This window comes from Dermacentor albipictus, chromosome 9, assembly GCF_038994185.2.
Source record: "Dermacentor albipictus isolate Rhodes 1998 colony chromosome 9, USDA_Dalb.pri_finalv2, whole genome shotgun sequence".
Lineage (NCBI taxonomy): Eukaryota > Metazoa > Arthropoda > Arachnida > Ixodida > Ixodidae > Dermacentor > Dermacentor albipictus.
This window is the reverse complement of record NC_091829.1, coordinates 32,272,967-32,297,913: the sequence shown is the minus strand read 5'-3', so window position 1 is coordinate 32,297,913 and position 24,947 is coordinate 32,272,967. Positions and strand designations below refer to the sequence as shown.

The following is a 24,947-nucleotide window of genomic DNA, read 5'->3' as shown; positions in this document are numbered from 1 at the left end:
ATGCATTTTTAGGGCGGGTTCGATGGCGCTCCTCTCCAAAGTGTTGTCATCCTAGAAAGGGTGCCTTGAAAATGATTCGCCTCATCAAACATTTATTGTGCACGGCCCTACCTCGTGATCCAAGCCTTGTTTCACGTGAAAGCGAAGCATCGATTGCGATAGCAAATTAGTAGACAGCTATACGAAGTAAAGACAGTAGCTTTATCGGCAATATCAACTTGTAAACATAGGTATACTAATTGAATTAACAAGCATAGTGTCACGTGCGCACAAGCAAACATGACCACATCTCACTAGGTGACCGCGGAAACTCACTCTAAGAACGCTGGAGCAAGGAAGCGCGGCAGCAGCAGCAGCGAGGTAATCGGCCTTCGTGCTGCTTTCCGCAATCAACGCAAACTAAGCCACGAAAACAGCGCACGGTGGCCTCTGTCCCCGCTGCAGATGGCTTTCAAGATGGCGTTCAAGAGGGCGTGCGCGGCCGCCAGGAGTAGAACACGCTCCCCTCTCTACCCTCCCCCCATAGCCTTGCGCGCGACGGTAGACGGCGCGCTTCCTCCTCGCTTTCCTCCCGTTGCGCGCGCGGTACTGACGCGCCATCGGCGACTAACCCTCGCGCGCTTTCATTCGAACATACAGCACACGGTGCACGGCGACGATATTATCGCCCTTGGGCTTTATACGGAACCTCCCGGCGACGACAACGGGGATGGCAGAAATACGCCTGGAGTGTACAGCCGCCCTGATTTTTAATAATATAGCGCGAGCGTCGACTGAACTGCTGGTGAGCGCCTTATAACGGCGATAAGCGTGCAACAAGAGCGTGCAACAAAGCGAGTGCAACAAGGCAACAAGGCTCGTGCGCGAACTCTCGCCTTGTTGCACGCTTATCGCCGTTATAAGGCGCTCACCAGCAGTTCAGTCGACGCTCGCGCTATATTATTAAAAATCAGGGCGGCTGTACATATCAAGCATGCTTACCTGTCATTCTCCTGGAAGCGGAAACAAGTGGCCGCGCTGTCCTTCCCTATGTTGGCCCATAAAGCCGCGAGGGACGTTTTGTGGCCCTTCTGTTTTCCGTATATTACTGGAACGCTGTCCGATACAGAAACAAAATCTTGCAGCGTACAGCAGACAGCCAAGGCCTGCCAGACAAGCAGAAAGTGCCAGGAGCAGACGAAGCGTTTGGCACCCGGAGCGATAACAGCGAAAACGGCACCCGCTGGCCCTGCGAATGAAGCAACCAAATAACAAAAGAAAAAAGTGCGCCAAAAACGGAAAATGTGAGGAAGCACACCTTATTTGCACACATAATTTCTGTCGGTTTACGATAATTGTTACTAGGCTTCAAAGAGAGAGCCAAATATGCAAAAGGCATTTAATTTTATTGCGAAAGCAATACTGCTCGCACTGTCGGCCCATCGGTGGTAGTGGCGCCTCCTTACACAGCTGCGCGTCGCGTGACCGTGTGACGTCACGCCAGAACGAGAGACGGGGCCCCAGCTCGCGGCATCGATGGTGGAGGCGAAGCCTTGCGCGCCGCTGCTGCGGCACTACCGAGAGAGGGCGCTCGCTGGTGTGACGTCACGCTAGGAGGATAAATGGGGCTACAGCTCGGCTCCAGGCAGTGGTCGGCGCGCTCCCTTGCGCTATGTCGGATGATGTATAGCCATAAGTTTAACAAAGGGTAACCATGTCCACACCATGAGCCGAACCAAGGCGCAGCCAAGGGTATTGCTTTCGCAATCTTCCAGGCTTAACCAAGCTAAGCCTTCAGCCAATATTTTCAGTGGCCACCAGAATCATGGCAACGCTAATTACCAGAGACGAAACTAGCCCTGGTGTCCACCCAGAGTCTGAACCTTCAGAAGTCTTGAAGCTCTCCAGCGAGAAAGCACGGACGTCTCAAAGAGTTACAACACTTGGCAATCAACGGTGAACGCGGTGCGTAATTTGGTTGCGGGAGAGGACGCCACCCTTTTCACGGGCCCCTTTGTATCACTAGTGAAACATCGACCACCACCAACCATAGACCACCGCGAAGTCGGGCTAAAGAGCCAAAGAAAGCTATTTACTCTTTAAAAAAGTGGCTGTGGCTTAGCTAAGGTTAAGCCCAGGATGCGAAGCATACTAGACTTTATTTTTGTTGTTGAACCACTGTTTAGCCTGGTGAACTGCTGTTGCTTGGCTATATTCGGTTCGGCTAGACGAAGAAACAACTCATGCAGGCGAGCGCACGAGCTGAGACCCGGCTATGTAGCTACGCGGCCGCAAGCGAGCGCGCGAGTTGAGCCTCCGCTTTTGCAGCTGTTATGACGTCATATGGTAGCTACGCGGCCGCGCGCGGCGCAGCAAGGAAGAGCGTGGTTGTGCGGCTAGTATGCTTCGCACAAAACAACATGTAGCTAAGAGAAGCACGGCGGATCTGTTTTGATGCGACCCAGGGCGTCCGCTTTCACTCGCTAGCTCGTTTATCACTCGACGCGAAGCGCCTGTCCCGATTACGTTGTCAACTCGAGTAACTTGTTTTTACACTCGCACTGTTTACGTTGTTTCTTGTTCTGCTTGCACTTCGGCTCCCAGTAGCCGCACGGTGTTCTCTCGTATCGCTGTCCGTTACGCTTCGGTGAGACGCGGGCTTGTTTTCGCGTTTTGCGTCTCGCTTTGGTTGGCTTAGCTTTAGGTCAGTATTTGATTGCTTTTTTATTTGGTCGTCTAGATGCCCGGTTGTGTCGCCACATTTTTTGCTTTCTTTCGCAGCTTGCGTTTCGACGGATGTGGCTTTCCAGCGTTCTACCAGGTCGCGCCGAGATATGCAACATTCTCCCTTCCGTTTGGCGTCGTTCGCCTTTTTATCTCGTCCCGCACTTTTGTCTCGTGACATTTTTGGTGTTAATTCAGACGTTGTCTCTACTGTCTTTCTTTTTCTTTGTTCTCGCGGTTCAGCTAATGCAGGTTCTCGGAGACCCAGTGCTGACTGAATGCGAATATAATCGTTGTCGTGCAGACGAAGCACAATCTTGTTTTATTCGATTTTTTTTTGTGTATGCGATAATATATAGCCAGACTTAGCAACTTCCAGGGTATTATGATCTCGCTAAGACTATGGGCCAATCCCAAAGGTATAGTGCAATCGCAAAAAAAAACTTGGGCCGATCCCGAAGACAGTGCGGTCTAACACAGGTTGTCAAAGCACTAGCTGTCAAGAGGGAAGAATGCCAGACAGTGGCACGTGACCTAAGCGCCAGACATTCTAAAAGGTGACTTAGGCAACCAAGAAGGATGCGTGCGATCACGGCTTATGTACGTCTTGCCCACAACCTTCTTGAAACATTAACCGATACAATGGAACAGGGAACACACTATCAATGAGATCCTTCGTAAGACGCTTTCTTTTTACATTGGAGAGGTACTCAAGGGAAAATCTTGGCCTAATGAAACGATAGGACGTTACAACTTCACGAAAGAACCTTGAAATTGTGTAATGAGAGCCAATAACCGAATAAACAAAAAAATCAAGCATAGAAACTGTTCACATGGTTTGAAAAAAACAATACAGAAAGGGTCGCTTTCGCCCCTTATAAATAAGAAACGTGATACAACTTGCTGAAGAAGCAAGTGGCACCCCGAGAGACCACCTTTCTTTACTTGACGAAACAAATTTGTCCTTGATGTTCGCTCCCACGTAGAACACCAGATAAACGTCACAAAGATTCGGTGAAATTTTTGAATGTGCTTGCGTGTACAATACAGTGCCTGCCGAAGATACATCATTTTTGCAGCGAGAAAAACGTTACAAATATTAGCACGTGCAAAAATCGACAATTCACGACCTATCCATGCTTCATCCATCGCCCGCATTTCATCTTTTTTTTTTTTTCGAGCCAGAGTGACTTGTTCTCACGATACCCATCCAACGGTACTCCCACGTAAGTGCTAGGTGACATGAGCCACCGGATATATTCAAAAACACCGGGCGTGGCATTCCAATGGCCATGCCAGAAACCAATACTCTTTTGTTTATTGATTTCACTGCCGCTTTTCTCGCAAAACCATTCAGTAATTCTTAATAATGAGCTAGCGCTCTCCCTATCTGCAGCAAATAGAGCAACGTCATCGGCATAAGCTAGAACACGCACTTCACAGGATTGTATCTTAAACCCCCTGATATCTGTACTATTAACTATTTTTCTACAGAGCGGCTCCAAAAATAAAGCAAAAAGTAAAGGACTTAACGGACAACCCTGTCGAACGGAAGAGTACTTGTATGCGTTGCGAAAATTCACCATTAACAATTAAATTGGTACATGAGCTTTGATATACCATTTTGATACCTTTACACATTACGAAAGGGTTAAAAATATGTGGATATCGGCAAACGTCAAAACATTTTCCTTCAAGCTTCACAAGGGAACCTTGCCTGTTAAAATGTGGTTGGAGGAAAGAGGGATTTATGAGCCAAGGGGAAGCAGATGCTTTTTGTACAACAAAGCTGAAACAAGAGACCATGTTTCCGTTCATATGGCAGATTTGTCAGCATCTGATTGCTGATCGAATCGGGACCCACAGCACAGCGTCTTCTTAATTTGCTAAGCGCCAAATCCAACTCACGAAAGGTGAACGGCGTATCCATGGAAACGGAAACGAGCCCTTCTGGACATATTTAATCACCTCTGGAGCACAGGAGAGATCCCAGAAGCGTGGAAGACAGCATGGGTGGTGCCAGTGCTCAAGCCCGGAAAGGATCCTGCAAACCTCACCTCATATCGGCCAGTATCGCTAACATCATGCGTATCAAAGTTGATGGAAAGACTAATATGTACGAGGTTAACATGGTATCTTGAGCAAAGAAATAGACTGCCATCATGTATGACCGGATTTCGTCCACGGTTGAGTGCCCAGGACAGTGTCTTGGATCTACTAAGCCATATCGAGCACCATCGCGTAGGTGGCCTTTCCACACTCGCCATATTTATGGACGTTGCCAAGGCATACGACTGTGTGCTTCACACAGGCATCATCAACGGACTCCGAGCCATGGGCGTCTCTGGAAATGCTCTTCGATTCGTCCATGAATTTCTCAGTGACCGATGTGTCCAAGTTAAGCTCTGAAGTATAATGAGTGACAAACGACGAATTTCCCTCGGCGTCCCACAAGGAAGTGTCCTGTCTCCCTTGCTTTTTAACGTTGCCATGGCCAGCCTCCCAGATGCCCTGAAAGTAGGTCGGACGGCAGTTAAAATGTCCATCTACGCAGATGACATCTGCATTTGGATCTCGGGGTACCAACACAAACGTTTGGCCCGGATAGCCCAGGCCGCAATCTCCACTATCGATCGCCACTTATCGACGCTTGGCCTGTCTTTATCAGCAGAAAAATCTGCCTTCATGCTTTTCCCGGGAGTGAGACGCAAGTAAACACGTCTGACACTGAATATCAGAGGGCATTCAATTCTTCGTGCAACTCATGTTCGATTCCTGGGCGTCACCATCGACAACAAGCTACTTTGGCGTGGTGCGGTCGAAAGTGTTGTGGCTGCATCAGTGCAAAGAATCAACGCACTTCGTCGATTGGCAGGTGTACGTTGGGGAAACAATCCTATATCCATGCTTAAACTGAACGCTGCACTGATAACAAGCCGCATTCTCTATCAGCTCCCTCTGATATCACCGTCATCGAGTCAATTCGAGCGCTTGGAGGCAGTGCACAGAAAGGGACTTCGCTTGGCGATGGGAGTTCCAACGGCGGCTTCAAACAAGAAAGTCACTAATGAGGCAGAGTCTCTCCCACTCCGCCTCTTGGCATCTCAGGCCTTGCTGACGCAGCTATTACGGCTGGGCAAGTCAGCGCAGGCACGGCGCTTCTCCGGCGGCTAAGAGCAAGAACTCGCTCACATTTTCATGCGGCGCTGAACACCTTCCGATTTTTAGGATTGGAATGGCCTAAACAAAGCCGCCTTGACCCGCCATGGTCTTTTCCGGACGTTACCTGCAGCCTTAATGTACCCCACCTACCGACGAAACGCACCATTTCAACTGCCGAAGCCAAGTTTCATGTGCTGAACCACTTGAGCACTGTGTTTCAATGCCACGTACAAGTATACACAGACGGTTCGGTGTGCGCACAAACAGATAGCTGTGCAGCGGCTTTCTGCATACCATCCCTTGATGTGTCATGGTCTGGCCGACTGGATCGCGTAGTTTCCTCTACAACAGTAGAAAGCGCCGCAATCACCGCGGCTTTGCGGAAACTACGGGCCTTTTCTGCACGTGATGTCGTGGTGCTGACGGATCCCAAGTCAGAATTACAGAGATTACATCGGGGCCTACCTCTAGAGAAATTTACAAGGCAGTCTCTGGCACTGATTGACGACCTAACGAGCAAAGGATTTAGCATAAGGTTTCAGTGGATTCCATCACACGTAGGAATTGATGGAAACGAGGAAGTTGACGCCCTTGCACGCCTAGCGCTGACATGTGTCCCAAAAGTGAAAGCTCCAAAACCTTTTCAAAACTCTAAGGGTGCAATCCGCCTTCACTTTAGAGAGATGCACAAGAATCCACACGAACCCAGATGATCACAAACTCTTTTGAGGCTTGTGGCCAAGCTGGTAATAAAGAAAAAAATAGTGCGATCACGGCTTAATGGTTATAGCGTTGGGCTGCTGCGCTGGAAGTAAGAGGTTCTATCCCACCACTTTTCACTCATAATTTTTTATACTTTCATATAGCTCTATAGGCGGACTTCACCCGCTTTGAAGTTATCTAACAGAATTCAAGCTTTCCGCCGCAAGATCGAGCGGCAGGTGGCAGCGTCGTCGCCGCATTAGTGTGTATGGGTGGTCGGCGACATAGAGTTTCCTACAAAAATTACTAGAGGGAACTCTGGTGCTAGTGTCTACGGGAGCTGCAATGGGAGTGGTTGTCCCAGCATGGGAATTATGGGAAGTACATGGATTTGCCTAAACTTCGTTCTTTTGGCTTCAAATGGCATGGTGACTTTGTAAACTCGTCATATTCAACAGTTTATTGCGTAAAAAAAGAATAAAATAAACATCATTAAAATTACCCAATGGCAGGATTCGAACACATGGACTCTACCACAGAAGCCTGATATTGAAACCATTAAGCCACGGACTTTTTTTTTTCTTTATTGCCTGCTATGCATACAACAACCATTAAGCCACGGACGCCTGCATCGACGAGCGACTGAAACGCCCTTATGAATTTATCGCGGGCATGGCAGTGCCTTGAGACGCTTGGCGCGTTTCGATTTGGCCACCTGGACAAGCTCAATCGTTGCAATTAATAGCACTTGTACGCGTTCCCGGTGTCTTCTGCGCTTCGAAGAATATAGATTGCGCTGAAATATGCGACAATAAGATTTATATAGCGTAATACACAAAGCCACAAGAACGTCTGAATCCCTAAGCACAAAGAAAAGACAAATCCATGTACTTCCCATCATTCCCATGGTAGGACAACGACTGCAGCGCCAGAGTCCCCTCTAGTAATTTTTGTAAAAAACTCTATGGTCGGCGACGCTCATTGAAACGCACACAGAGGCGTTTCGTGGTAAACGATTCGGCCCGATTTCCTCGCAATGAAACGCGCTGGCGCAGCAGTTAACTAGCGATATATTGCCCTGCAATGCAACATTGTTTGTAAGAAAATGTGCAGATCGTTCCTATTTAATTATAAGGAGCTCTAACTGTCATTGAACAAGGGACAAACACTCATCAACAGCCCTTGTTTCTGCACTTCGTCAGCCCTTCTTGTTCGTGCTTTGCTCATGCAAACTCATGCCTACTCTGAAACGTTGTTGCACAATTCAGTTCATTAATGCTTCAATCTCTCCGAATCTGCCACAGGTTCTAAAAAAGTAGAAAACGAAGGTAAAATAGAAAGTCAACGCACACTCTACAGCGTTTGCTGCTCCTCAATGACCGATGGCGCAACCCATTCTGGGGGATCGACCGTGAATCGTATCATGCAAGGGTTACCAAAAAATACACAGCACTTGCATTGCATTTATACCTTCCTTCGCCTTCGTTTTCAGTGTGCTGTCGTTATCAGGCAGGAACCTACACGAACTTGCCCAGTTTTCTATTCTGTAGATCACCAAGATCCTTTTTTTCTCTTTGATTCTCTGTCAAATGCAAACAGCTAATGAGTTAACTTAATTAAACAACCTGGGGCACTGTGAGAGGCAGTACGTCTGTAGGATCATCAGGTTGCTTCAGACGTGATTATTTTTTATCGCAGTTGGACTAAAAGCGCACCATTTAAGCACACAGCTGCCCTTGCGTGATTACGCACGCGACAGCGATGCGAAAAAGTTGCAACAATTTGTGGAGATAAAGTCATAATGTTGTTTTATTTCAGCTAATAATGGCCGCTGTCTTCCATCAAGGTAACATTGGCACACTGAATAGCAAAACGAAATTATAATTGTCACCTTTCAACTCAGTGTTATGACGTCCCGCGTCTCGAGACCGCCATGTCACATATGATCCCACTATATCCTCTGCCAATCTTGCACAGCTCTAATCAGCCTCATCCTGCACTTGTCTTTTCAGACAGCAAGGCTGCACTGCAACTATTACGGTGTGGGTTTTTCTGACAAGTCAATTCAGAGTGCATGACATGCTGTTACATAATTACAGAAAGTCGGATGTACCATGGTGTTCTAGTGTGTATCTTCCCAAATTGGCTTAGCAGACAACGAGTCCACTGACCGTATGGCGCGCGAAGCACTGCAATTCAAGCTAAGAAGGCTCCCCAGGACGCAGGAAAGAAAGTCATCTTAAGCCACTTCCGTTCGTTGTGGTCTCCACCGCATCACCTTTGTGTATGGAAGGAACTTAACAGAACCGATGCCGCTCTCGTATAATATATCACATCCGTACAGGGTCAGCACAAACTCCACTTTGGCGGTGAGAGACAGGATTGGACCCATCATCGCCCTTTTCGTGGTGGCATTGAACATTACATACTTAAGTGTCCTGAATTTGAAGCAGCTTGTTAGATAATAATACGTTAACTGAAGCGCAAGACGGCAAAATACTGAAAGGCAAGGGATATTTTGTTCCTCCAAGAACATTAAACATTTATTAGGGACTTACTCTGCCCCTCCTCCTAAAGTTGCTCCATGATACAGGGTTGGGAAGTGAATAGGGAGCCATGTTGGTTGTCGTGGTTCGGAAAACGCGCTACATATTGGGATCTGTGTCAACTCGTTTTTGATACCGTTGCTGTTAGCTTGAGTGTCAAGTGATTTAGACCGTATTGCGATTTATAGGTGGCCTTCAGGCGAAACAACTGCCGGCAGCTTTTGCAAGGAAAGGTCCAGCTGTAGCAAGCAACGCTCCTCCTCCTCCTCCTCCTCCTCATATCTAAGATAACCTGTGTACGCAAGCCTCGACGATGTGACGAAGGCGTCTGCATAGCTTTGACGGACGTCCTGAAATCTCGCTTCTCCAAACCAAGACGCCTTGAGCGGAGAACCCCACGTTTATAATTTTGCTGTACATGACGTCACCAATATTTCGAAAAAACAGGACTTGTAAAGACTATTTAGACTATTTCACTACTGTGTGAGGCGAATTTCCTTGACTTTACAGGTTGACAAATAATTCTGAAGAGTCAGACTTGTGTGCTCTTTCACTCATGGGGGAATGGTGGACGTCTCATAGGCACTGAATTGTGCTTTCGGGGCTGGTGCCCGAAAAGACACTCTGTGTGCTCATCACGTGTTCGCGTGTATATAGTTCTTGTTTATAGTTTATTCTTGCTTTTTCTTTTTATTTTGTTGTTGCTTGAGTAACGAATTGGGCATTTGGGTATAGCCGACTCTGATGTAGCCTACCTTCCTGTTCTTTTTTTTACATCTGAAAGAAAAGAAAAAGATTCGAGCCCTGGCACTCCATCTATTTCTGAAAAATTGTAATGCAGATTTGAAGCTGAGTAGCAACAGATACGGCGAAAAAAATTACTCCTAGTTTTAATAGGGAAGGCTGTGTCGTTTGTTTTGTTGAGGATGGCGTATGTGTGCAAACCTCGATGAAATTCCAAAGGTTTCTGCGCGGATTTGGCGGACGCTCTGATATCTAGCTTCAGCCGCAATGACATGTTTTGAGTGGAGAAGGCCGTGTTTGCTATGCCCTCTATTTTACGGGACACTGATAAATATTTCGAAAGTACGTACGTGTGTGCGCACGTACCCGAGAACAAAGGCGAGGGAGTGATGTGCTTTCCTATAAATAAATAAGTAAGTAATAAATAGCTTGTAGTGGCACTGCCGCCTGCAGAAGTGTGTCTGGCAGAAGATGAAGTCGATCACAAAAAGCAAGAGCTTATAACTTTCCCGACTCAGAGTGAGCTGGCGTGTTCGTCTGCCGCTGTTGCTTCGTCGACACCCTGCAATAAACGTGGCCGTGGTCCCCTCGCTACCAAGCTACGAAATGTCGCTGTGGGCTTCAAAAAGACAGCGATACGATAAATGGGATGCATTGAGGACATGGCAAGGGCACCAAAGAAGAATACGGTAGTATCTGTAGTATCAGAATGCGGAAAGCAGACGGCTAGCTGCTTGAATAGCCGCAGGGGAATTTTAGGGACTAAAAACCAACGGAGAGGCTGTTAAACGATAGCCAAAGGTGTTAGGAGGGAAGTAGAGAGTTGTCGAACGCATCAGGGGAAATAGCCCTTCTGGTGGGTCACGAAAAAGAAAGAAAAAAAGAAAGAAAGGAAAAGAAAGGAAGAAAGAAAGAAAGGAAGGAAGGAAGAAAGAAAAGTGAGCAGACGGTTTGCTACCTTACAGTAGGGCTAAAGGAAAGGGATATAAAAATGAAAAGAAGAAGAGAGAAAGGACTACATGATGGAAAATACACAATAGAGCTATAAACGCCCACTCAGACACGTCTACTTAAATAAACTGCACTTATACACCAGTTCATTGGAAGACAATGCATTCTTGAACGCAGTTGGGCCTCCCTGTAATTCACGCTATAAGGGCGCCACGCAACACACTAGAGAAGGGGAGGATAACTTCTCTTGTAAGTTCTACTTGGCGCCCACTGGACAGCGATTATACTGTACCAACTAGCCTAAATTTCAGTTTCTCTTCAGTCATATTCTGCCCGATCTATAGCACAGTAATAAAAAGCGCATTTTTTCCGAGGTTGCGCTCTAATGGCGCCAGGAATCTTTGAAAAACCTCATCGGATTCCAAATCTCTAGCTAGCCGTTGACCATTTATATTAACCGCAACAGCTTCGCTGCAAGACGCTTTCGGGCTGAGCGCTTACATCCGGCCTTCTTTGACGCTCTACACTTACTGCAGGCCGTGTATCCTCTTCCACTGATGGACGCTATAAGTGTGAGGCAGGCAGGAAAGCATACAAGCAGGCAGCTTAAAACGGCGGCACACAGTAATTCGACACCAGAAGTAACAGCAACACTCAATGAACAGATACTCCTAAAATATGTGCTTGCAGTAAGTGCCCGCCATTACCAACAATTCTCAATTCATTGCAATAATAAATGAATGTAGGCCTCAGCTAGGCGAAACTTCTCTCCTCCGTTTCATTCGCCCATTGGCCTCTCTCCGTTTTATCTGATCATTTTCCTGCGCTAAATAACTTTCGAAACGTGGGAGGTAGTTGAGCTCTTCGCGTTGTCCTAATAGACCAGAAAATGTAAAACCTAGAAAACGCTTTTCCCTTAGCTCATAATCTTCGTTTCAGACAAACATTCGTACAAAAAAAAAAGACAGTTCGCTAGGCTGATTTTTTTTGCGTTAGGCGTCCTGCATATCCTTGTAATGATGCGACGGCTAAGCGGGTTGCTTCCAACTTGTCTGGACAAGTGATAGTTTTGCTTCCATTGTTTGTTTAGAGTCAATTCCGAGAAAATTATGCAATACTGGGCGCGATCACATCTCTAAGCTGCGTTCGGTGTCTCAATTTTAGCATATCATGTCGATTCTATTTCGAGTCTTAGTAAGGAAAAGGTTGCACTCGTAAAACCATCTTTGTCCGCGTTTGCTCATTGGCTTGTCTCGGATCAGGTCGGCTTTGCGTCATGTATAGCGAGCACAAAAATTCGGTTTAGAGCGAAGCTCGCGAATGGAAGCTCGCATGGACAAAAAGAAAGTTTTTTCTGCAGTGCAGTTGAGTATGCTCCTTAAAAAGTTTTGCCAACGTTCAATAATCTTTTAAACCATACCTTACTGCTTTGGTGCTCTTTCAGTAAACAGAACATATGAACTCGACGTTTCTGTCATGGAAAATGACTGGAAATTGAAATGAAACCAGTCTGACTGCGCTTAACTCAAAGCTGTCATCCTTGTTTGCTTTGGTTATGAGGAAAATGTTGAAGCTGCCAGGACGGTGGCACAAAGTAAAATGCTCTTCTTTGGCATGCCTTTTAAGTTCTCTGGCACTAGGAGACGATCTTACGGATACCTTCTCCTCATATCTGTTGAGCCCTTGAAATATATGTGGAGAACATATTGAGAGCTCATGTCTTCCGAACTGCCTATCTTTTAGAGTGGGTGTAGCAACTGCGTCGTTCTGCTAGTTCCAGTTTATATTTATCTTACATTATAGTACGCCTCTTTCCCGGTTTCCCGCTTTCGTTTAAAATTTTGTCTGCCTCTTTTAGGGTTGCAAGTCGGGTGTTTGCTCTTACCTTAAACCGTCCTGCATTCTCCACATCATTAATCTCCTTACCAGGTTTCACCTTTCATTTCGTGCGAATAAATTTGCGAAAATCAGGAGAATCGTGCTAAACATGTCGCCTTTGTCTTCAGCCCAGAATTCTGAACAGCAAGCCCAGTGAACTAGAGCAGGCGCGCAGTTCTAGGCCCTGTCGAATTTGCCATTTTTTGTCATCGCTGATTGGCTCTGTGGGTGGCTAAGGCATCATTGATAAACTCGAAACGCCAAATTCAACAACACATGTGGAATTTGAGTTTATGACGTATTTTGACAGTATCCTGAACACCACTCCTGTTCTGTCTTCGTCTTGTGCTAGGTGGCTGAAGCCACAGATAACGTTTATTGGGGCACACTTTAATCACGAGCACATTCGCAACTATCGCTTGCATTCCCCATAAGCACCTAGTGCGCACACTACGAATATCTATTAAAGGAATTTGAGATAGCGTAATTCGAAGTTTTACTAACTGTTGCATTGACATCCATATTTTTGCTATCTCTGTACACTACGAATTCGTTTTTCGCAAGTCACTGCGCGCATTTCACTAACATGTGAGGGACACAGCCGATAGCTCAAGCTGAGCTGTAACAGCGGCCGTAGGATCGACAGCAAAAAGATGTGAAAATAAATATAAGGGGGACATTCGTAATACGCACACTGATATGCCCGTAAGTGCATGGATGACGGCTTATCTAACTTGCTTTTTTCTTCCGTCTACAAGAAAACATAAGAATGTTAGCCCCGCTAACCGAGAGTAAGTATTTCGTTAAGCTGCTGCGCAGACGACCCACATGGAAGCTTCTATATACGAATTCTGTGCAGACGTCTGCAGTAAGAACATGTCGCTTGCTTAGTCGCGCAGTATTAGGAACGCTAATTACAGATGGTACACGGAAGGCTTGTGCTTTAAGAGCGTTCGTCTGAGATACTTGTCACTTCTTTACTAGTCCTCGCAGTCATGTGGATTAGGAGTACCGCTAAAAGCTTACTATTCGCTGTCTGCTCCAGCAACGCTGACGAAGGCGACCGATATCACACCTCGTGCATTCCAGCTTGTCGTTTTTACGATGCGTCTGGTGGACCTGCCTGCCCTTCTTTCCCATCTGTTCTATCTTTTACCTTGCAGTTAGCTTCGCCTGTTGGCTTACAGATTCTCTTTTATGTTCCATACACAGTCGAGTATGGCACAGGATTAGGCAGTAGGACGATATTAGGCAATAAGCAGGCGTAGGATAGAGTTAGTTCGACGAAATATCTGAGTTGCTTTGCTTATTGAGGCTTCGTGTCACTTGAACAAGATCTTTTGCCTTCCGAGTCGGTATGGACGACAGCGCGGCTTGTAGTCACTAGGGCGGCGAGGAGACTATAGAACGCGTACTTTGCCACTGTCCTCGATACAGCGCGCACCGGCTGTCGCTAGCGGCCGTGTTGGCACGCCTTGACGACAGGCCACTTTCATAACAGGCAGTCTTGGAATGCCGACATGAACTGTCGTCACACCGAAAGTCGCTCAAGGCTTTGTTTGGAAAGAATTTAGATTGGGAAGACTATAATGATCCTGTCGTTTTTTTCACGCCTTTCGTTTTGTCCCCGCTCTTCTTTCCGTCTTTACTTCCCCTTTTCCTTCCCCAAGTGCAGGGTAACAAATCGGAGGCTATAACTCTGGTTAACCTCCCTACCTTTCTCTCATTTGCATATATCTCTCTCGCTCTCTCTCTGATGCCGATACTACAGACCTCCGGTGGAACCTCTATCATGAGAGTAGAAATGGGGCATAGCGACGAATGCTGGAAAAAAAGTTAATTGAACGGGCTCAGTGCTGCGTCATCGTAAGCTAAAGGTAAAGAGGTCAGAAAGCGATATATAAGCAGTACGTTTTTATTAAGAGCTGTCCAATTTCCAGCACCTCTGTCTTACAACACTGGCACAAGAGAGTCATAATTAATTCACTCGGCTCTACAAGGCTACAGGTGTTGCCCAAATCGCACCACCCACGTCGGCTCCTCCGGAGTAACCGAAGCCAATCTCGAAGGTCATAGGTTCGTGCACTGCAAGTGGCGGCAAGGACTGTAGGAGCGGGAAAAACGCCTTGGTCGTCGCGTTTTGAGCTCCAACTACCCACAACATGAAAAACATTGTTAGCCGATCTTTGGCTATGTCCTTATCTTCTTAACTGTTGTTCTTGTGCTCTATATCTTTAGAATGTTGTTTACAATGTGTCTATTATCCAAGTGCACAATGTTATATCGCATAACTATTAAACTGTTTTCTCTGTGTCTGTGATCACTGTATTTGGTTGTACAAAGTTTTTTTTTATTTCATTCTTGCACTAGAAGAAGATGGTTTGTGGCACCGTGCAAGTATGACGCACGAAAATATGGTATTCTGGACATCACGGTTATAATGTCTTCCTGTGTTGCGTATAGAAACCTTGTTGCTCTTTTGTATCCCTGTCTTTCTTTTCTGTAGTTCCAAATGAGGTCTTTATGACACTCCAATAAATCCATAAGTAAATAAATAAACAAACAGCATGGCAGCAAGGTATTGCGTGGCCTCGAAGAGTGCAGCGACGTTATCCTGTTTTAGCAGGTCGTCACGGCATAATCTCGAACACAATGCTTTCGGCGTACTGCGACGCTGCTGCCCTTCTTCAGGCGAGCGAATAGCATTGCGCATGGACAGCGGTCGCGCGGGCCATGCTCGCGAAGAGGCATCTACCTCTTTACCGAAGCACGGAGCGCATTCAGTCATCACACTCAGTAACGTCGGGAAAGCCGAACGCCTGCCCTCCGGCCATGGCATAATGTCTAGCGTATCTCCATCTTGACCCAGCCGTGTTCTCCCTGTGACTCCCAGTGGAGAAACAAAAAGAAAGCGTGTTCTTCCCACTCTTGCGACCTCCCCGAACAATTCCATATCACTTTTTTTTTTGCTTCCACATTTTTTGCGTCGTTGTCCTTGTCTGGCTTTCAGTGGTGTTTCGACAATACGTGCATTACTTCTGTATGATGGGGCAAGGTTATTGATGAACTTGAAACCAATTGATTCGTCTCTCGGACAGCCACTTCGACCTACATGAGTAGGCAAGGTGATTCCGCCTTTTTTCCCGGGGTGACATCTATTTATGAATTAGATTTCTTTGTTTCCTTTTTTTTTGCTATCAATATTTTCTGTAGATCTGAGTGTTCAGCTTTTTATTGTGCCATCATAGTTGCTGTTACTGGACAGTGAAAGTTTACACGTGTAAAGTCTTGAAACCTTGAAAACTTGAAACCTTGAAGCCTTCGTATTCGAGAACTCTCCTTCACTCAACACTCCATCACGACTCAACAAAGTAAATGAAAGCGTCGCCTCTCGACAGAAGCGGTCACTGCGTTTTATTGACACTCCACGGCAATTCTTAAGAAGCGTATTGTTTACATCAGTCGAGCCGCGGTGCTGTGCTAAACTCTGTGGAGTGGAGGAAGAGCTCCCAGTCGACGATTGTTTGAGTATACCGGGGAAAGTCTTTTCTTGTTCAGGTAAACGCGGAGACTAAACTATCATCTCCTAAAAACTTACTAGACGAAGTGTTTGTTCCTACAAAGACGCGTTCAGTGCAAGAACAGAATACACTAAAGATCGGCAGAAAGGAACTGGTTTTCTGCTGGCCGTCTCTCCGTCGAGCAGCTTCATGAAGCCATTCAATTCACTACACCGTACAGTAGTGAGCAGTGCGACAGAGAAAACCAAATCCACTTCTAAATATCAATGAGTCAAGGTCTATGGAGTAGAATCTGACGTGTTGATGTGTAACAAGCAGCTTTCCCTCTGAACATTTGGTGTAATTGAGCACTTTTACGTGGGACATGTGCGATTAGTCGCTACGGTCTCTTGAAAGCAATGTGGATATTTTGGAATTTGGATTTGTCCTCCAGGTTGCCAAAAAGCCGCAATTGCCCCCACGGCAAGATTTCCCACAGTTATGGGAATAGAACACTAGCATATCTAAAGAAAAGAGACACCCCACACGAACATAGTATACATGAATTCCGCGCTCTTCAGTACAAATACCAAAATTGCATGGAATATTGCACTGATGGCTCTAAAAAGAACACGTGTATGTGGGCGCCATAACGGAAAATTGAGAAACAAGTATTCGATTACCAAATCATGCCTCTGGTTTCACTGCTAAACTTTATGGCCATATGGGCTATAATTAAGAAGATTGTCTTCGACAAACACAGTCATATACACTGATTCCTTAGGTACACTAAACGCTCCACACCTCATATCAGAGTGTCAACCCTTGCTAGGGGATATTTTAAATATGATGGCGCTTAACAAATACGGGAGATCAATTCGTTTCTGCTGGGTCCCAAGCCATACTTGGATACCGGGTAATGAAGCAGCTGATAAATGCGCATCGATGGCAGCGTACAAGGCCGTAACAAACACAACACGTAGATATAAAGATAGCATCCGCGCGATTAGGAAGGCCTTAACGTCAAAATGGCAACACGAATGGGACCATTGTGCAGACTACAAGCTACATCTAACTAAACCCGTACTTTGTGAGTAGAAGTCATGTAACCACCAGCAGCGGTTCTTTGAAGTAGTTTTATGACGATTACGCATTGGGCGCACACACTTCACACCCAAATATTTACTCACAAAAAAGACGCACCAACATGCGAGGAATGCCATGAAGCACTAATAGTTATGCATATATTACTGACATGTACACATATTGAAGTATGCAGACGAGAACCTTTTGCTCAATTTATGTAAACTACACATGCCTTTACACCCTGCTTTAATTTTAGATGATTCGACAGTCCCATTACCTGACGTACGTAAATTTCTAGATGACACTGGCCTCTCACACAAAACATAGATCAACACGGTTTTTTTATTAGGTTTTAGGACACGTTGAGTTTGGGTAGCATAACCTTAGCCGCTTTTTTTCGCCACTAAACCACGTTTTACTAAGGGATTCACTTGCTGTTCAAAACCGGCTTCCCCCGTCTCACACACACAACCACTGCTCAGTCCTCACTTCGAAGGTGTTGAATGCTATGTGACGCAGGCAACTGGAAGACAATAAGGATAATATAAGAATGAATGAATGAATGAATGAATGAATGAATGAATGAATGAATGAATGAATGAATGAATGAATGAATGAATGATGTTTAGTGGCGCAAGGGCAAGCTATGGCTAAAGAGCGCCATGCCAGTGTTAGTGAGTGGTTAGTGATGCGTTCTATGAAGTTGATGTGATGTGGCTGTAAAGGGGCCTAAAAATAGTCGCTGTAAAGTGCGCAAAATCTACGAGTAATAAGATAATGGCGATGACTAATGACGTGTACTATGAGCCTTAAAATTCATTGTGAAAAAATGATACGATGTACAAAATATGTCATATGCAAAATTGACTCAGTCTCACTCCTTGTGTTGCTGACAAGCAACTGCTTTCTCCCCCGTGACCGTACAAGCGCACCGACATTAAGTGTACTGCGTTTTGCATTATTGCACGGCGAAAACGTGTGTGTGGCTGCCAGCAGCATAGTAATACTCTTTGTTATATCACCGTTCTGTCCTCTATCGTGCCAGTCTAGTTACAATTTTGATGTCCCGCTTGCGTTAAAGGACCTGGCGGCGAGCAGATGTGTCAACTGCGACCTAACAGTTCTGTTTGGTTGGCGCAGATAGCATTCCAAGTACCCACTGAAACTGCGTCCTGAGGATTTTTGCTGAAGGAGGAATGCGGCCATGAAGCGATTTATGAACTGATTATCGATATTGCCTTGCTACCATAAGTTTCTGATCTGGCTTTTCTTTAAGTTCACGCTCACCTGACTGGTCCCAGATAAAGTGGCTTAAGAGGCATTAGAAATGAGAACTGAGCTAGTCGGGAAGCATTCATCTTTTTGCATGGGCACCGCTCACAACAACGAGGCCTAAGAGAAGAAATGCACAGGACGTTTTTGTGAGCACCGCACGTACAGAAAGATTAAAGCGGTGTAAGGGAGAGGCGCCTTAAGCTTAAAAAAGTGGCTGCGGGCTTTTTATTGTTTGGTTGTTGTCGTGAATACGGGAAATCGGGCAGCAGAAGGGCCACATAATAAGTGCGAAGAAAAAGAGCAAATACAGCAACATAGAAAAAAGAGTAAACCACAAAATGAATGAAGCATAACTTACAACACTCTAGGTGCAAACTACCAGGACATCTGTATAGCCACTATGCGAAACAAAAACACAAAAGCTAACCTTGCATACAGCACAGAACAATGCGCAGCATTGTAGATATCCGTAATCCAGTGAGAGCGCAGTCAAAAAAAAAATAGATAAGGTTAGTGCGCGTTTAAGGAAGCGCGTACTAAATCAAATTGATCGTGCAGCGTACGGCAGTTTTCAAAAGTATTGTACTGGTATTATTTTCTCAATGTTATGTTCATTAATAACCGATGCAATTCTCTCACAGCAACAGAATCGCCATTCCGCTCCCAACGCACACGTTAGACATATCCAGCTCAAATTCACGTGCCGGATTAATTGTCACGCCGAAGTTATGCCGAGCTGTGCAAACAAGCGAATCCCGCTCTCTGCGTCGCGCAGCGTGTTTACCCCGATTTGGCGAGTGAGGAGCAAATGCGTACCGTTCGCCATTCCGCCACTTTGCATTAGTAAAGCCCTCGAGAGAACTCTATAATGAAACTCTGTTGTCCTGCGGTTGCTCCGGCTTTGTGAAGTGTTCGGGCTTGCCGAGTTCCGGCAAGCGTCTTTAGCGTTTCCGAGGCTGCCTTGACGGTGGGTTTTTCTGCGCGTCTGAAGTACAAATGCCGTCAGCCGCAGAGTTCATTTGTGCTAGAAAATTGTGTCGTAGAAACTGGCGTCAACGGGAGGACCTGGAGAGACCTGCCAAATTTCAGCTCGATGTGGGCATGGAGGCGAGTAGCAGGAGCCCGACGTTGGTACATCGAGAGCGGTAAAGATTACTTAAGAAGTACCGGTATATTCTGTCTAAATTTAGAGGTAAAACTGTAAATGATGATTTGTGGTGTTCAATGGCGCAAAGGCCAGTTATGGCCAAAGAGCGCCATGACATATGTTATGAATTTTCTCTATACTGAATTGAGTTGAAAATGCAGATGTAATGTGGCTTTAGAGAGGCCTAAGAACGGGTCGCTGTAAAGTGATGCTTACATATTTTGCATAAAGTAATGATCACGGCTCATAGTAAAAACAGTATAAAGGTTTCGCTACGAGGAAGTGATATAGTAACATCAATACAGGCACTACTGCCTCCACAGGGCTCGTGAAGGGCTGATAGGCCCGTGCCGTAAAAACTGATGTCGTTGTAGCTACGGCATTAAAGGTGAGGCTGTGATACACATGAGCCGGCCAAATTAGTTGTAAGATACTCACTTCATCTAAAAAAGATAAAAACTCTTTTGAGAGTAAAAAAGCGGTTCGTGACAAAGAAAAAAGTGCTGGGTGAAGTGGAATACGTTGACGATACGCAGAGTGAAAGTACTTTTTACGCTCAGTTTCTATTTCCCTGCACAGGACGAGGGCATAGGGAACTGTAAGGCTATCGCCACGCTTTTGACATGTAGGTAAAACTGGAAATGTAAAGGCAGGTAGGTCTAAATGATACATGAGCGCCGACGAGAGTGACAAAGATGACTAGAAAAACAGCACCGATTGATAGGGGTCTAGTCAGTCAACAGTTCAATTGGTCGATCGGTCAGTCAATCAATAAAATAAAACGGCCTATTTTCGTTTCCACATTCGCCTGCGTGTGTGACACTGGCGTCTTTTACCTTGTTTACTACAATTTGCGCTTCATGCTGACGTCCATGAACCTGGGTGGGACTCGTGGTGCAGAAGTGGCTTAAACTAGCTGCATCAAAATAAACAAGAGACAAAATAATGTATTCTTCCTACAGTGGTGCCTTACGTGCTTCAAACGCTCAAACAGTATTGACGACACGCAGAGGCATCTTTTATTTTTCTCCGTTGTCAACCAAATGTCAACGTCAACCGGGACCTGCATGGCCTGAAAACTGGAGAGAGAGAGAGAGAGAGACAGAGGAAAGCGGAAAGGTAGGGAGGTTAACCAGAGGGGAACATCCGGCTTGCTACCCTACGCTGAAAACGGGATTTAACATCATGCCAAGGGCCTAGAATAACATATCTTGACAACGGTGGGCTTTCAAAGCAGGCAAGCTCAGTCAACTTCTGTCACTGTTGTTCCATGGAATGAGCGCAGTCGCACAGCACAGGTCCTATAGTCTCATGCACATGCTGCGCAAGAACATGCAGAAGCATGCACGAGGGAAGAATCGCCGTGAAAGCCGAGCAGTGTTCATCTTGAGAACTTCATCTCATCGCTAACCCGCACCCTCTTCCTCTTGCCTTCTCCTACTCACCCCACGGCTGAGATAAGGCTTTAGAAGGCGCTCGATAAACAAAATAAAGAAAAAAAACGGACACACGAACGAATATTCGCCGGGCTTCGTCATCGTCTCCTCCAAAATGTCCTTTCACCTTTCTTCTACCTCCACTGTCTCTCTTCCCAACTTCCGGACGAGTACTTCCGGTTCCGCCTCCGCCTTTCCACGCTTCTGACTGGCCCCTTCAACGTCGACCACGTAGAGTGTGCGTCGGGAGGAGCTTGGTTTCGATGGCGAAGACGCGCTCATTTGCATGTTCGGTTTGGCGCACTGCTGCACGCGCGCGCCCTTCACTTGAAGGCGGCCGGTGGCCGCAGTGGCTGGAGCCTTCCTAACGCAATATTACCCGACGCCGCGTCGTTTTGCCAATGAAGCTTACTGGCGTATGTGTGCGTGCGTTTTTAGGGCGTTTCGAGGCGTTTAGAAGCGTTTTGTTGACATCGCCATACCCTTTCAGCGCGTTTATCTGTCTCGCTGTCGGTTCTTGTGCCTTGCCACTCGTACTTATAGAACCGCTATTGCCTTTGTTCAGTCTATACATTCAGTAAGAACACCGCTCCCTCTTTCGGCGAGACAAGGCAATACGGAAACCCTTGCCCTATATTTCTCTTCTTCGCCTCTTATCGCTTTTCTAGCTCAGCTTTTCCGCATTTATCAGCTAGGCTTCTCTTAAAGCTCGTCACTCGAGAAAAGAATAGGCCGTTGTTTAACTTTCATTTTTTTTTCGGAGGGCGGCGATATTTCTACATCACCGTCTGACTTCTGCAACGTCTTATCTTAGCCTCTTATGCAACGGCAGAAAGAGAGGTGCGCCTATAGACGATCGCATAATCCTGCCGTATTTCCTTTGTAACGTGTTATCTTGGCACGAGGCATAATTTATTATGCTCAATGAAAGCTGTATCGAATGTACAGAAGTTTAAGAAGGTGCAGGGCAAGAACCAGTCCGTTTTTATTTATCTTGCTGTTATTCCCTCTGCAGTACCTTTAACAGAAAACTAAAGGGGACGAAAGAAGAGAGATCGTTAAGATCCGAACAGGAGACACGTGAACACGAAAGAAGAAAAACCACTAGGTTCTACTATTTGGCTTCTATGGCAATTAGCTTTTTCTATATGTTTATAGATTCAGCATTTGTTGTTCGTCTGTGGCCATATTTCGCCGAAAAGGTGGTCATGAAAGATAAAACAACCGCCCTCTGTGTTTTTCGATCTGACTTCAAAAGCGGTCACAGAGGCTGGACTTCAGAAAATACACTTTTGATGCCGGCAGCGAGAGCTTTCTTCCTTCATTTTCCCTGCTGCTTCACTAACATTAAGACAAACGCCAATTTATCCCTTACCTGTAAATAACCTTCAATCTCAAAAAAACTAAAAGCTATCTACAAAACAAATCGAAGCTTACTATAGTTAGGATGGGTGTCGCACGCGGTGCCAGTGACACACGTGCCCTATCTTATCAATTGCAACTTCGTGCTCACTTTGACAAATTGATGCTAGCAAGGTGTAGATACTACCTGCCTTGTGGTAGCGATGGTAGTGGTGGTGGCGTTGAAGCAGGCAGGGTTATCCTGGCGTACATGGCCAGCCATTGTTCCGCCTGAGCCTCCTGTGAGTTGGGATCGGGGGTGTGTCACCAGCTGTCGATGAGCCCCGTGTCCCGCAGGAAGGCAATCAGCAGTGGTTGCACACTCTTCCTATTTGCTGTGAGCCCTCCGGGGAGAACGACGGTTTCGAAGGCCTTCTGCGTAAGACCACTCTTTTTGCAGGCAGGCTGTCGACCATCGCATTTCTTTCTGTGTCGAACTGCGGGTATAACCAAATGAATTGTTAAATGTCGTCGACATCAACACAGAAGGCAAGACGTGGTGGACGTCTTGAATAACCAAGTAGGGATGTACGCGGAGACGGTTCTGATGCCGTACACCCGCGTCGCTTCCTCGCGAGACTGTCCATGAATCACACAGGCTTGGCGTAGAGTCTTGTGGATCCACCTTAAGTGATTGCGGATCGCATCGTTAGAGTTCTGAAACATGTTTGGTGCTATCACTTTTGAGGCACACGTCAGCGTTAGGCGTGCAAGAGCGTCAGCTTTTTTGTTTCCGTCATTTCCTACGTGTGACGGGATCCATTAAAAGTTTGTGTTAAATCCCTTGCTCATTAGATCATTAATTAGTGCCGGAGATTGCCTAGTAAACTTCTCTCGAGGTAAGCCACGATGTAATCGTTGTACGGCTGACATTGAGTCTGTCAGCGCCACTACATACTGTTGAGAATAGTACCGTAGCTTTCGCAAAGCCGTGGTAATTGCGGCACTTTGTATCTGCCACCTGCCTTCGCACAGGACATGTTTGCAGTGTCGCGGTAATGTGACGCCATCCAGCACTCCCTCTGCGAACTATGTCTGTTGCTTCCAAAATATAGGAGCGCACCTTTGTACTTCAGCTTGTTTTGGGTGATTATATATACGACACATAAGAGGCTGGAGACAAGATGATACGCATGTACCCAACCAAAGACTAAGGATAACTTGTCACGCATCTCGGAGGCACACGGGACACACAAAAGGCCTCAGCAACCACTGAAAGAGACTTACAATTGAGCTACACCACACAGTAAGACAAACAATGACTGTTTTCATGCAGACATTGAGAGATGGGTATTACGTGCTGTGGGACCTCATTTTTTTTTTGGTTGTTGTTGCTGTTGCTATTTGCGAGCTAGCCCCATATTACTGTTTAAGGTTATCTCCTTTCTCTCTCTCTTTGACGTTGTGCTTAAGTGTGACATTACGCCCCTAAAATTTGCGGTGCTTTTTTTTTTTTTTTTGCTGCACCAAACTTTTATAACCCCCCTGGGCCAAATAACACAATTATCACCCGTGAAATGAATTACTCGAAAGGGTGGGCACTCTTTCGACGAGCAATCAAATGCGTGATCTACTAATTAACAAAATTTCACAATTTCAGTTATTTACTGAATAATTTGCAACACATATTGCAACGTACATCTTGCAGCTAGTGAATTTTCAAATCATATCGGTTTGCAACGAATTCTGCGCATGGCATCAATTTTGAGATATGCGCCGTCAAGGATGCGGTAGAATACAATTTTGTTCCACTTAATTTTTCATGAAAATGGTCTTTTACGCATTGAAGCTCAGCAATAACTGGAACACCGATGTATTTCATCACACAATCTAAAAATTAGCCTCTCGAAACTGGTGTCACCTTGAATATTCGTTCCAAGTAGATATGGCTTGCGAACTCGCCAGCTACAATTCGCAACTGGCAATAGGTACAGCAAAGTGATTAATAAATTGGTTAATTAGGGAATCTTTTTATTCTTTTATTAGATTTTTTAATCTTTTATTAGAATTTTTATTTCTTGTACAAGTAATGGCCGCGTGATCGAGTGATTTAGTTCCTGAGTTAGAACTGTGTTATCTGCCAAGGTGATTTTTTTTATGCAGCTAAAGAAAGCACCGGTTGTTGAATCCCCTTTCAATTTTTTTTTTCATCCATCACTAGGTGCATATATTTTAGCCAAATAATTTTGTCACTCAGAAACCTTACGTAAAATTGACGTAAAAATGAAGTAACATTACTGAGGTAAATTTATACTTATATAAAGACTGGCAGGAGGCAAATGCTACCAACATTTGCAACTCATCCTGGAACTAAACCTACCTACTTAAACCGTGTAACGATAGCATGCGGTACACAGTGTGCGCAGGGTAACTTTTTGCAAGGAGCAAACATATCTTCTAGAATATCGGCGCCGCT

The 24,947-nt window shown here is 45.7% G+C and overlaps 1 protein-coding gene across 3 annotated transcripts in view; it reads right to left on the bottom strand.

Moving 5' to 3' along the window:
- LOC135912699 (uncharacterized) overlaps window positions 1–24,947 on the bottom strand; it is a 347,304-nt gene that overhangs the window by 82,363 nt on the left and 239,994 nt on the right. For all 3 annotated transcript variants that reach the window (XR_010567758.2, XM_070525684.1, XM_065445214.2), the window contains one exon: window positions 982–1,228. The gene's annotated coding sequence lies outside the window, so the exon portion shown is untranslated. The remainder of the gene's footprint in view (window positions 1–981; window positions 1,229–24,947) is intronic.